This window comes from Callospermophilus lateralis, chromosome 7 (genome assembly GCF_048772815.1).
Source record: "Callospermophilus lateralis isolate mCalLat2 chromosome 7, mCalLat2.hap1, whole genome shotgun sequence".
Classification (NCBI taxonomy): Eukaryota; Metazoa; Chordata; class Mammalia; order Rodentia; family Sciuridae; genus Callospermophilus; species Callospermophilus lateralis.
In genome coordinates this window covers 62081727-62096428 of record NC_135311.1, presented here as the reverse complement: position 1 = coordinate 62096428, position 14702 = coordinate 62081727, and the positions used below count along the sequence as shown (strand labels likewise).

General features: G+C 37.3%; 1 pseudogene; it reads left to right on the top strand.

The window, feature by feature from the left end:
* Window positions 1–855: 855 nt before the first annotated feature.
* LOC143404328 (endoplasmic reticulum chaperone BiP pseudogene) lies at window positions 856–1949 on the top strand (annotated as a pseudogene).
* The last annotated feature ends 12753 nt before the right edge of the window (window positions 1950–14702 follow it).

Genomic DNA, 14702 nt, shown 5'->3' with positions numbered 1-14702 from the left:
TTCGTTTTATTATTGTGTTTATTTTATGAAAGAATGTTGTAACAGAACCACTTTTGTATAGGATTTTCAAAGTTTATATTTTGCCTTTTGGCCTTGTATTGTGTTTGCTAGTCATATAGAATGATAGTGTTTTAGTCATATAGAATGATAGTGCCTCACTGGTATTGTCTTTAAATTCTGTGTTTTTGAAGTTTTGCATAAAATAAGTATTATAATTTAAAATTTAAAATAATTTTCTCTATAAAATGATTCATGTAAATGCATCTTTAATGTATAATATTGTTCTCAACAAAGAGGGGCAGTAGGGAAAAATGAGCTTTATTTTGGAGCAAACCTGGTGCTGACTCATAAAATGCTTCTGAATGCAAGTGCCTGAAAAATCTTGATTGGGTATGAATATATTTTTTTCCCACATAATGTTCTAGTGCATCTTTGACCACTTGTGTTGTTATAGCATGTGTGGATTCATTGGCAATTCACTTAACTTTTTAAATATTTACATAGTGGCGTAAAAGCTTGTGAATCTGTGTTTACTAGAATTCTACTTGTCAATTTTTACATATGGTAATTAATACAATTGTAGAAAGAAAATGCACTTCAATACTAAAAAGTTTGAGACATTGGCAGAGACAACACAGACAAACAGAGTTGAGGCATCTTGAGTTTAAGAGACCTGTAACCTCACTGCTGTCAGCTTCAGCCTATTGCTGGATTGCCTGCGACTTCTGGCTGTCTGCTGACGAGAGCAAGTGGCCAACAGCTAGGGCAAGATAAAGCTCTCTCTGGTGGCTGTGGTTCTGCTGCTGCTCTGCACAGCATGGCTGAGCAGGATGACAAGAAAAGGACATGGGTACCATGGTCGTCATCGACCTGGGGACCACTTACTCCTGCTTCAGGGCGTTCAAGAATGGCCAGTGGAGATCATCTCCAATGATCAGGGAAAGTGCATCAGGCCTTATTATGTGGCCTTCACCCCTGAAGAAGAACATCTGATCCTCGATACAGTCAAGAATCAGCTCAGAACACTGTGGTACCCACCAAGAAGTCTCAGATCTTTTCTACAGCTTCTGATAATCAACCTACTGTTGCAATCAAGGTCTATGAAGGTAAAGGACCCCTGAAAAAAGACAACCACCTTCTGGGTACATTTGATCTCACTGGAATTCCTCCTGTGGGGTCCCCCAGATTGAAGTCACTTTTGAGATAGATGTGAATGTTATTTTTGGGGGCGACAGCTGAATACAAAGGTAAAGAGAACAAAAATAAGATTACAATTACCAATGACCAAAATTGCCTGACACCTGAAGAAATTGAAAAGATGGTTAATGATGTTGAGAAGTTTGCTGAGGAAGACAAAAGATGCAAGGAGTGCCTTGATGACTTGGAAATGACTTGGAAAGCTATGCCTACTCTCTAAAGTATCAGATTGGAGATAAAGAAAAGTTGGGAGGCAAACTTTCCTCTGAAAATAAGGAGACCATGGAAAAAGCTGTAGAGGAAAAGATTGAATGGCTGGAAAGCCACCAAGAAGATGACATTGAAGACTTCAAAACTAAAAAGGAACTAGAAGAAATTGTTCAGCCAATTATCAGCAAATTCTATGGAAGTGTAGGCCCTCCCCCAACTGGTGAAGAGGCTACAGCAGAAAGAGACGAGTTGAAGACACTGATCTGCTAGTGCTGTAATATTGTAAATACTGGTCTCAGAACTTTCCTTAGGAGAAAACCAAGAGAACTTAAGTCTCAAATGTAATTGGAATCTTCACCTCAGAGTGGAGTTGAAAATGCTATAGCCCAAGTGGCTGTTTACTGCTTTCCATTAGCAGTTGCTCACATGTTTTGGGGAAGAGAGAGAGGAGGAATTGGCTATCTTAAAAAACTGGATATAAAAATGTGGGTAGGATGTGTGTTCACCTCAGAAATGTTCTATTTAACGATTGGGTCATGCACATCTGCTATAGGAACTTTTTTCTACCATAAGTGACACCAATAAATGTTTGTTATTAAAAAAAAAATACTAAAAGTTTGGAACTGTCATAAAATAAAAATTTGTACAGATAAAGCTAAGGGATAAATCACTATCAGAAGCATTAAAACCATCTAAAGCCAAATAACTAAACTATATAATTTAAATTATAATATATTTATATATTATATATTATGTATTATTTATTATATACTACATATAATAGATTTATATATATCTATATGATATAAGTTGTTTATATATAATTATAACATAATCCATGTTTTATATATCATATTAATATTAATTATACTAATATAATAATTGTATTATTATCTTGTTAATAATAGAAATTATATTATTATATAATTACATTACAATGATATGCAATATAATATAAATTAATATAAATCTAAATATATTATATGATATATAATAAATATGTTATAGATAATAAAATAATATTTATATATTTAATTTATATTTTATTTTATTATGTGTATATAATATACACATATTTCATATATTATGTATAATTCATATTAAATACATATGAATCATAAACATTTTGATATGTAATATATAATTTATATAATATACATACTTATATATTTATATATTAATATATATAATTTATATATAAATATATAAGTATGTATATTAAATAAATTATATATGATATATTATGAATATATATTTATATATTAATATACATAAAATTTATATATATATTTTATATATTTTTATTATATGTATATATGATAAAATAAATGTATTATATATAATATAAATTAGAAGGTTATATAAATATATTGTATTTAATTTATATTATATATGTATTATATAACATGCAATATATTTATATAATATTATAATTTAAATTATATAGATAAATTATGTCTTATTTGACTTTAGATGATTTTAATACATTTGATAGTTTTTAACCCCTTAACTTTATCTGTATAAATTTTTATTTTATGACATTTTTAACCTGTTTTGTATTTTTTATAATGGTCTTAAAAAATGCGTGCTTCACATATTTTTAATTTCAATGCATTTTCTCCTGACATTATGAGGGTTTGGTTAAAACCATGCCTTTGGATGTATGCCTGCAATCCCAGTAGCATGGGAGGCTGAGACAGGTGGGATCTCAAGTAGAAAGTCAGCCTTACCAATGGCAAAACTCTTAGCAATCCTGTCTTTAAATAAAGTTCATAAAAAGAGTGGGGATGCGGCTCAATGATTGAGTGTCCCTTAGTTCAATTTTCAGTACCCACCCCCCAAAATCCTTTTGTATGAAATCTTTTGACTTATAAATCACTTTACATACTTTTTCTACCTGGACTATCAACTAGTGAAAATGTATATGTCATTAGAATTGAGCAATAATTTATTTAAGTTCATTTTGAGAGTATATTAAGTCACATTGTTTGCAATTTCAGAGATGTAGATGACTGAATGTGTTTCACTTATAAAATACCCAGTTTTTATAAACTAGACCATTCCTGTTATTTTCTGGGTTTCATCATCTTGCCTAAAATATGATGTAAAAGGGACAAAAATAAAATAGCATTCTTGGTATGTGTGAACTATATTGTGAGTCAATGTTTTTGTATGATCATATTATACTTGATAAAAATTGTATGTATAGGTTTATACACACATTATTATATGTAAATTATTTCAAGTACAATAAGTTATTGTGGCTTCTCTGAAATTTTTGCCTCTTGGAGTATGATACTTTAAGATTATTAACTATTGACTCAGTGGTCAACACATGGGCTCACCACTTGACTATAATATGAAATGTGTTTTAGGGCATGTAATCTTATTATAGTTCTCCATAACATTAAGGACTAAGGAGAAATGAACAAATGGACTTTTTAATGCTAAAGCCAGTTTTTAGCCTTCTTTATACAAAGTACAAGAATCATATTGGTTTGAAAACTTAAAAATAAAATCAGAGTTAACATTTATTGAGCTTTGTGTATTTAGAGTTTACCAAGTTGAAATTTCACAGCAACTTCTAATGGGTAAGTAAGCATTTTATAATTCCTGTGTTACAGATGAGGAAACTGAGGCTTAGCTAAGTGACATGCTTTTAGTTTTCAGAGATGCAGCAAGCAGAATTGAATCTCAAATACAGGTTGTGAAATTTTGATTAGTGCTGCTTTTTTTTGGGTACCAGAGAGCCACATCCACAACCCTATTTTGTTTTTTATTTAGAGTAGGGTCTCACTGAATTTCTTAGCACCTTGCTTTTGCTTTTGCTGAGGCTGGCTTTGAACTTGCAATTCTCCTGCCTCAGCCTCCCAGTGGGATTACAGGCATGAGCCACTGTGCCTGGCTGCTTAGTACTCTTAATGAATGTGATTACTAAATAATAGCAGGAAACACTGAACAATAGAAAATGCATCTTTCGATGTTTTTATTGTAAAATACACTTACAATTTGCCATTTAGACCATTTTGAAGTGTACAGTTAAGTAACACTAAGTATATTCACATTGTCCAAGGTGGCGTGTATTGCTGCGTCATCAGTTGACAGAAAGCAGAAGGGGGGAAAGGGATGTGAATGATGTGTGAAGCCTCTTATATAAGGGCATTCATTCTGTTAAAAAATATAGAGCTCCATGACCTAATCACACGTTTTGACTTATAAATCACATTACATACTTTTTCTACCTGTACTATCAACCAGTGAAAACGTATATGTCATTAGAATTGAGACATAATTTATTTAAGTTGATTTTGAGAGCATAGTAAGTCTCATTTTCCCTTTTGCTGCTGTCACAATAGTGATTGTCACAACATATACATTTGGGAAGAACATATTCAGACCATAGCAACCATGTTTAATACACTGTAAAGACAAATCCTTCTGGGGAAAGAATGTTGGTTTAAATCATGTGGAAAGTCCTTTCTAACTCTGAACCTAAGACTGTAGGGTAAATAGACCTTGATTCTAGTGGGCTGTTTCCAAATATGTGTCCATACGTGGCAGTGCCCTGTGCTGATGCAGCTTGCATCCTGAGGTTTCAGCTACCAGCCAGGGATCACTGCACTGTGGCCCTGGTTCCCATCTCCATCTTGCTACTAACATGAACTGATGTCACTATTGGATTGTAGGATTTAAGGACTGTTGTGTAGTTTAAAGCTTTAGGTTGTTGATATTTAATGACAATAATTAAACAAACATTTAATGACAATTTACTATACACCATCACCATGCTAGATAACAGAGACAAGACAATCTTTAAAAACACTTTCTGGGCTGGAATAAAGCTCAGTTAAGTGCTTGCCTAACATGTGCAAGGCTCTGTGTTCAATTTCCAGTACTAAAAACAAACAAAAAACCTTTCTGTATTTGTGGAACTTACAACTAAATACTATCAGGAATTGGCAGCTAACTCTCAGTGGATTCTATTTTCCATTTGAAAAAGTCAGATTTGTTTAAGTACCATGTTTTCAAGTAAAAAAAATAGCAGAATGTCCTGTAAATAAAGTCTGAGAATAGGACTAAACTTTTAAATTGAAGCTAAAATATGTAACTTGTACTATTTCAAAAACATTATTTCCCATTTGTAAAATTCTTATCTTCCCCTTAGAACTGCAGAGTGAACCCTGGGGAGCTTAACCGCTGAGTCACATTCAGAGATCTTATTTTTTGAGACAGGATCTCACTAATTTATTGAGACTGGCTTTGAGCTAATGATCCTCCTGCCTCACACTCCCAAGCCACTGGAATTAAACGCATGGATGGACCTCCCATTTCTAAAATTGTAATTATTATATTTGTACACCCAGTTTTCTTTCAGGAGACTTTAATTGAAAACTCTCCTGAAGGCTGGGATGTGTTTCAGTGGTAAAGCACTTTCCTTGCATGCTGAGGCCCTGGGATTGAGCTCCAGTGCTAGAAAGAAGGAAGGAAAGAAGGAAGGAAGGAAGGAAGGAAGGAAGGAAGGAAGGAAGGAAGGAAGGAAAAAAGGAAAAAAGGAAGGAAGGAATGGGGGAAGGAGAGAAAAGAGAAAAGGGAAAAGTGAGGGAGAGAAGGAGGAAAAAAGAATGGAAGGAAGGAAGGAACAAAGAAAGGAAGGCAGGCAAGGAAAAAGATCAGGAAAAGAAAATTATAATGAACACCAATTAAAAGGTCTTCTGCTAACCTACATATTAGTCATTCAATACAAGAACCAAAGCCCTTGTATGACTATTTAAATTAAAATTCTACAAAATCAAATTTCACTATCTCAGTCCCACCACTTATTTCAAGAACTCAGTAACCACATGGGCTCATGGGCTGGTGGCTATTATACCTGACAGTGCAGTGCAGATACTGTACATTTCTGTCATGGCAGAAAGGTCTATTGGACAACACTGATAAAGAGGAAGCATCACATCAAGATACTGGTATTGTGGATGTGTTAAAGAATATTCAATAAAATTAGACACCATACATGTTGAAAAAAAACAAAACACTTAGCAAATTGTGACCTACAAGAGGAAATCCTGAAACTAAAAAAAAGGACCTTCTTAACAAACCAGTCAAATTGGCAGCATCTCATTCATGATGTTGGCAAAATAACATCATTTGGAAAATAGCCTCTTTGCTGTGTATATACAAAAAAGCATCGTAATGAGTTTAAAAGTCCCAAATCTTGTATACAAATCTGGGTTGATTATCAATTGAATGTTACAAATAGAAAACCAACCAGGAAAACTAGTTCATCTAATGCATAGTAGCACAGCACTAAAATAACAGACTGGAAATTCTTCCATGAAACAAAGCCACTGAGGGGTGTGTTAACATAGTGAAAGTTCTTTCTTGACTAACTGCTCAACAGGGGTCAAACTAGACTTTTGAAATTCATAAGGAATTTTCTAACTCTTTTTTGACTGTGGTCTGCCTTTAGTGAATATACATATGTGAATATACTTTTTTAAAACTATATTTCACTCAATTTTTTTCTAGTATATTTTTGTTGTAAGAGTTCATACACACTGATTTAAAAAACTACTTCTTGCTACTGCAATTCTAGATACTAGTAGAGCTAAATTCCAATTGACATGAAAATAGGGTCCTATATGATATCTTTGATCTTAAATCTGGTATCAGTAATCATAAAGTCTAAAAACCACTGCACTGAAGTTTAGTAATTCCTATTTATTACATGCTAGGCATTATACAAAGTGCTTAATTCCATTTATTTTATTTACTTCTGAAATAACTGTGTGTTAAGAAGTAGGTAGTATTAATCCTATAGCCTAACAGGCTGATCTTAGTTTAATAATGTGCTCCAAATTGTGCTCCCAATGAGTCCTTCAGTCAGAATTTGAACCCAGCTAGCTTCCATTAATTTTACTATCCCAAGATCTAGAGCTCCTAATGAGGAATATTAAGAAAAGATAAGTTAAAATTTTTAATTTTGACTGCTTATTACATACCAAGTAATTCTAAGCCTCTTCCTTAGTAGATCATTGAGACCACATGCCAACATATCTCCACATAGGAGTCAGTCTTCACAGAGGAAGGCAGGTAGGGCTAGTGCAATGGACTTGTCCAGGGAAGAACTGGAGCAGGAGCTGAGCCAGCACCCAGGCACCTGGCTGCAGAGCCTGCACTCTTCATGGTGCTAGAAGTTCTGCAGGACTGTAAATATGTTCTGGTGTTTACCATCCAACCACAATGGCTCAGCTCCCTTCTATCAATGTGGAGAAGGGCCCAGGACAGCAAATCACATGAGCAGTGCCTGGGAACCAGGAAAGAGAGGCCAGCAGCCTCAGGTTAAGAAGGAGGTCAGATGAGATGATGACCTGCAAATGATCCTGGTGTGCACCTGTCTGCAAACCACTGGCCAAGGATGTGGGAGAAGGAGCAGGTGGCAGGGATGAGGACCATGGGCTATGAACAGGGCCATTGGAAAGCCATCAGACCACTGGCAAGGCACACAGTTCCACTATCTAAGGATATATAGTACACAATAAGAAATGTTGATCTTAACCAGGTGAAGGTGAAGTGTACTGAGAATTTATTAGGTGAGTTACTGTTCTAAGCACTTTTCATCTCAACAAACTCAAAGGAACTCCTAGTTGATCTACATAAGAGTCGGCCCTTTCTCGTTCTATGATTGCAAGAAGAGTTTGTGGTGCTATTTAGTCCAGGGCCAGTGCAGATGGTGTGAACAGTTTGGTCACGTGGGAAAATCCTCAGGGAGTTTAAATTAAAGACACAGACACCATTTTACCTTTAAACCAGCTCTGGGATGGCTTCTTGAACCCTCAGCCTCAAGCCACCCAGGGAGGCAGTGAGGTTTAACTGAAGAGGAGAGACAGAGAGAGAGAGAGAGAGAGAGAGAGAGAGAGAGAGAGAGAACACTAGGGATAGGGCTTTTATTGGGGAACAAAAAATTCTGGGGAAAATTTCATCCAATGAAGGTCAAGCGGGCGGGGGGGCAATGTGGCAAGGTCAGGTGCAATGATTGGGTCTTTGATGCAGTGGTGAGACATGCCTCCACATCACATGGAAAAGCTCTCAAACCCAAGAAGGGTGGGGAGAGCTCTGCCACATTAAAAGTGTCTGAGCACCTCACACCTAGCCAGGGAGTAAACTCAGTCAGTTCAAGGATGGACTCCCACAGTGCTGCACTTTGAAGGGAAGGGAAACAAAAATATATAATGACTCCTCTCTAGGGAGCAGAGTGGCTCAGCAGCTCAGCAGCTTGGGGGTCACCCAGTTCCAGGAATGGGGGTGGGTCCAGAAAACTCACCCAGTTCCAGAACTGCAGGGTTCTGGGAGATCACTCCATTGTAGGGTCTAGGATGTTTATCCAGTTCCAGGACTGCAGAATCTTGGGAGGCCTGCCACCCCCAGCAGCACAGGCATCCAAACTAAAGGTTACTCCAGTGAATTTCCTAGGATACCAAATAAAACACCCAGGACAGCTCCTCTGCCTCAAGCTCTCCAAATGGGAGAGCAAGGAATGTCACGAGGGGCTGGTGAGAGTGAGCATGTCCAAGAGTGGACTTTTACCAGGGAGACCCTCATTCTTTAGAAAATTTCATCCAAATAAGGTCAAGAGGGGCAGGGTTACAAGGACAAGTAAGGTAATTTGACCCCTGGGTTATAGGAAGGCATGCCTAAGCATGAAGACACATTCTGCTACTTCCAGGATCAGGGCAGCCATGTAGGGCCACTTTGAATGTGGCCAGATCACTGCAAGTGACTGACAGAGCTGCAACCAATCAGGGAAGGAAAATGCAACAGCCCCCCACAGAGGCCTATCCAGTTCTAGGAGTGGAAGGTCTAGGAAGATCACACAGTTCCAGCATTGCAGGGTCCTCGGTCTTACCCAGGGTTGTAGGGTTTTCTGACCTGTATGTGAGGATGCAGCTCAGCCAATGCTGTTTTCTGAACCCACGACACTACAAATTCATTCAGTAGTGAATACTACATTCATCTCAGTCCTTGCAAGTCTGGCTGCTCTGCTAGGTACCAAGAAGTGATGTGAAACTTCAGTCAGACTTAGGTTATGACTGCTGTGGGCACTCAGATGCCTCTTCCAGGAGGCAGCCTACAGTCCCAGTCCAGGCCCTGAGGGGCAGGATGCACCAGAGTCTGGGAGCACTGATGTGTGGCTTCACTGCAGGCTGGCCCCATGGGGTAGGCTATGACAGGGGCTGAGCTCAGGAGTGGCAGGCCACCAAGTGTGGGTGGTTTAGCAGTGCTAAGTCTCAGGGAAGGTGGGGTGCCATGGCTGTTTGTCACCTGAGCAAGACACAATCCAGCAGTATTTCCAGTCCCCAGGTGTCATGGTCTAATAGCTGTGCTGGCCACAGGAGTGGGGTACACCGTCACCACCTTCTCTTCTGGGAGCTCAGATGTGTGGACTCCAGGCAGTCCCCTCAGGAGAGCTGAGTGGCATGAGAATACAAGAGTCCTAGTAGTGAGTATGGAAGGTGTCCAAGGTTTGGGTGGGAGCTGCTGGGGTCCTCTTGCTTGATTAGTCCACACAGGGAGGAAGCTCCCTTGTTCTGAGCTGCTCCTGGCTGTTGATGGCGTGTCAGAAACTAAGTGTGTCCTATACTCTGTGTGAACATCCCAGGATCCCATGCTCTATCTGGCTTCTGGTGATCCTTAGATGTGCTCTGGGGCTCTCTTCACTTACCCTCACCAAAATGCATTGCTTATTTTGGGAGTTGTCTTTATGGGAGGAAGGATGGTAGGACTTCTAGTCAGACTTCTTGCTAGCATCTCTCCTCCCTAGAAATGTTTATTTAAAATCAGAATAATCATACCCGGTATCACCATGTTTAATCAAATTTGTATTGGAGATCCTCATGAGTAAAATATAATGAGAATAAAAGAAAGTAGAAGAATGGAATACTAAAATATAGAAAGCTTAAACTTGCATTATTTTCAAATGATGACGATTTTTTTAATATATTGTTTATTTTTTAAATAGAAATAGTCAAGGTTCCTGAATAAAAGGTTGAGATATAAAAGTAAAATTAAAGTTTTATATTCCAGTGGCAAATGATTAGAAATCGTGATTGAACAGGATATACTATTTACAATAGTATCAGAGACTGAAATTGCCTAAATAATCAAATAATAGACTTAAGACTTCTGTAGACAAATTATAAAATTTTATTAGGGGATGTGCAAAAGAACATAAATACATAAAGGCATATACTACATTTGTCAACATAAGACTTTGTCTAGGTCATTGTTTAAAGTATTTTTAAGGTATCCAGGTGCAGTGGCACACACATGTAATGACAGCAGCTCAGGAGGCAGAGACAGGAGGATCATGAGTTCAAAGCTAGCCTCAGCAAAACAGGCACTAAGCAATACAGTGAGACCGTGTCTCTGAAATAAAATACAAAATAGGGCTGGGGATGTGTGGCTCCATGGTAGAGTGCCCCTAAATTCAATCCCCAGTACATCCTCCCTGCCAAAAAAAAGTATTTTGAAGGCTAAAACACCATGAAATCTAAAGAGGAACCTGGAGTGGTTCTGGCCTATCAATTAACTATTAAGCTATTATATTATAAATTAAGCTATTGTCATTATAAAGTTGTTCTGATTAAAATAGTAAAATGCTGGTTCAGATGTAGAAATTACATTAAGTGCAAAACTTTACTTTGATGTAACAGCAACCTCCTATCAATTAGACATTCCATTTTGCATGAAAACACAGAGGCTCACAAAACAACACATCTTTCTAGAATCACAGAGTCTTTGAAGAATTTAAAAATGTTCAGTAAAATGAAAGGAAATTCATTGCAAAATTACACACTAGGGTAGTGAGCAAGAAGAATGCAGAGTGGAAGCAATATACAATCTAAATGTTTGAATGTTCTATTCCTCATGACATACCCACTCCCATGCACACATTAGGCTTTCTTGGTAACAGTGTAAGAGGTTAGTTGTGAGGACCAGACTGAAGGGAAGCAAGGCTTCTCAGCAGAGGGAGTTTTCTGAGAGCCATGCACTCTTGCTCTTTTGGGAGATGCAGGTGCAACGCTATTGGTCAAAGCCACAATTCTCTCTTTTTTAATTTTTAATTTGTTTTAATCAGTTATACATGACAGTAGAATGCACTTTTATACTTTGATATATCATACGTAGATGGGATACAATTTCTCTTTTTCTGAGTGTACATATTGTAGATTCACATTGGTCATACAGTCACATATATATAAAGTAATAATGTCTGTTTCATTCTACTATCTTTCTTATCCCGATATTCCCTGCCTTTCCCTCCTTTCACTTCCCTCTACCTAAGGTAATGCTTTTTTTTTTTTTGTAGAATTACAATTCTTAATACACATATATACCACAATTTTTGTATTTCTTTTTGTATAAAAAGTATGTTGACACCCAATTCAAGTCTTCATACACCACATTTCACCATCCTTGCTAATCCCCTGCCCCCTCCCTTTCTCTCTCACCCCTTTACCCTGTTTCCCCCATGCTCTCCCTCCCAACCCCACCATGAGTCAACCTTATTTTATCAGAGGAAACATTCAGTATTTGTTTTTTGGGGATTGACTAACTTCACTTAGTATTATCTTCTCCAGTGCCATCCATTTACATGCAAATGCCATGGTTTGTTCTTTTTTAATACTGAGTAAAATTCCATTGTGTATATATGCCACGTTTTTTTTATCCATTCATCCACTGAAGGACATCTAGGTTGACTCACATCTATTTCATTCTACTATATTTCTTATCCCCACATTTCTGCATTTCCCTCCTTTAGCTATTGTGAATTGTGCTGCTATAAACATTGATGTAGTTGTGTCCCTGTAGGAGCTGTTTTTAAGTCCTTTGGATATAGTCCGAGGACAGGAATAGCTGGGTCAAATGGTGGTTCCATACCTCCATACTGTTTTCTATATTGGCTGCACCAATTTCCAGTCCCACCAGCAAGTTATGAGTGTACCTTTTCCCCCACATCCTCACAAACACTTACTGTTGTTTGTCTTCATAATAGCTGCCATTCTGACTGGAGTGAGATGATAACTTAGAGTGGTTTTGATTTGCATTTCTCTGATTGCTAGAGATGATGAGCATTTTTCTTATATTTATTGATTGATTGTATATCCTCTTCTGAGAAGTGTCTGTTCAGGTCCTTAGCCCATTTGTTGATTGGGTTATTTGTTTTTTTGGTGTTTAGCTTTTTGAGTTCTTTATGTACCCTAGAGATTTGTGCACTATCTGATATGTGAGGTGTAAAGATTTGCTCCCAGGATGTAGGCTCTCTGTTCACCTCACAGATTGTTTCTTTTACTGAAAAGAAACTTTTTAGTTTGATTCCATCCCTTTTACTGATTCTTGGTTTTAATTCCTGTACAGTAAGAGTCTTATTAAGGAAATTGGGGCCTAATCCCACATAATAAGATTAAGGCCTATTTTTTCTTCTATTAGACACAGAGTCTCTCACAACTCTCTCTACAATACTGAGTAAGTGGCAATTATTTTACATGGAAGACTTTTCATATGGTAAGAATAGATGTCATGAAAGAAAGAGAGCTGTCCATTGGTAGGGGACAGGTCTCTGCTTCGTGGCTACTTAGTGTTGAGTGGGTTCTATAAGCAGTGTTCTGATACTCTTTCATTAAAAAAAATTATGTCCAAAATATATTCTTCCCAAGGAAAGCTATATCACACAGATTACTATTGTTACCCTTCTATACAAGTGGATGTCTTATGATTATATTTTTTCTTTTTACTCTGTAGTGGAAGGAAACATTCTCAACCGATGTAGCAAGAATCATGTATCAATACAATAAAAACACAAGTTTATCAACACATTCTTAAGAATCCCAGAAACAGAACTGTCCACATGGACAACTTGGATTCATGATGGAGATGGCATCATAGAGAAGTAGGAAAAAAGAGAATTACTTAACAAAAGGGACTGGAGAACTGACATTCCACAAATAAAATACACACTTGCATTCCCACATCATTCCATATGTATTGTCAACTCTAGATATATTAACCATGTTAATATTTTAAAAGGAAATTTTAAAATGATTAGTGGAAAATATTGTGGGTAGCTTTTAAAACTTGATCTTATAAAATATTTCCTAAGAATGCACACATAAAAACATATGATCACATGAGAAAAGATTAATAATTTGAGCACATAAAATTAAAAACATCTGGGGCTAGGGCTGGAGCTCAGCGGTGGAGTGCTTGCCTACCATGTGCAAGGTGCTGGGTTTGATTCTCAGTACCATATAAAAATAAATAAATAAAATAAAAGTATTGTGTCCAACTATAACTAAAAATATTTTTTTAAAAAATTAAAGACATCTGTATGTCCAAAGATGTCTTAAACAGGAAGACCAGGGTGCTGCTGGGTGGAAAAGGGTGCCCAGCAAAGATGCTGCTGGACTTGTCGGAAGAGCATAAGGAGCACCTGGCCTTCCTGCCAAAGTGGTGGTGGAGTTTGGGTGGATCAGGGTGGAGTTCCTGAGGCAAGGGACCATCCCCAAGGTCTATGAGGGTGCCGCCAGGAAGCTCAACATGAGCAGTAACACTGTCCAGCATGGTGTGGAAGGGTTGACCTACCTGCTCACTGAGAGCTCCAAGCTCATGATTTCTGAAGTGGGTTTCCAAGACTCTGTTTTTGTTCTGGGATTCTCTGAAGAACTGAACAAATTATTGCTTCAGCTTTACCTGGACAACAGAAAAGAGATCAGGACTATTCTGGGTGAATTGGCACCCAGCCTTCCCAGTTATCACAGCCTTGAGTGGCGACTAGATGTACAGCCTGCAAGCAGAAGTCTCAGGCAACAGATAAAGCCAGCAGTGACTATAAAACTACACCTAAGTCTGCAGACAGCCTCAGCCACCCTACTTCATCTAGTTCAGCAACTGTAACAATCCTTGGACGAGATGAAAACCAACCACTGTAGGAGAGTAGTTCACAACTTCAAGTGGTACCAAGTGTTAAGGTCCTAATGCCTTTGACTCATTTGTGAATGGATGACATTCAGGAATTACTTTTCAGAATTAACTTTTATTAATTGGTGTTGATAAATGCATCTAGATTCCATGAAATTCCTTTTCCTATTCCAGGATATTGAGGTCATGATCAGAAGCTAAAGTCAAGTTCCTTTTCTGATGCTAAATGTGGTCAGCTTCTTGACAGATTGAAATGTAATTTTGTATTTTAAATGTGTAAATAGGATTGAATCAACTAGAAATAAATCTATACTGTTCAT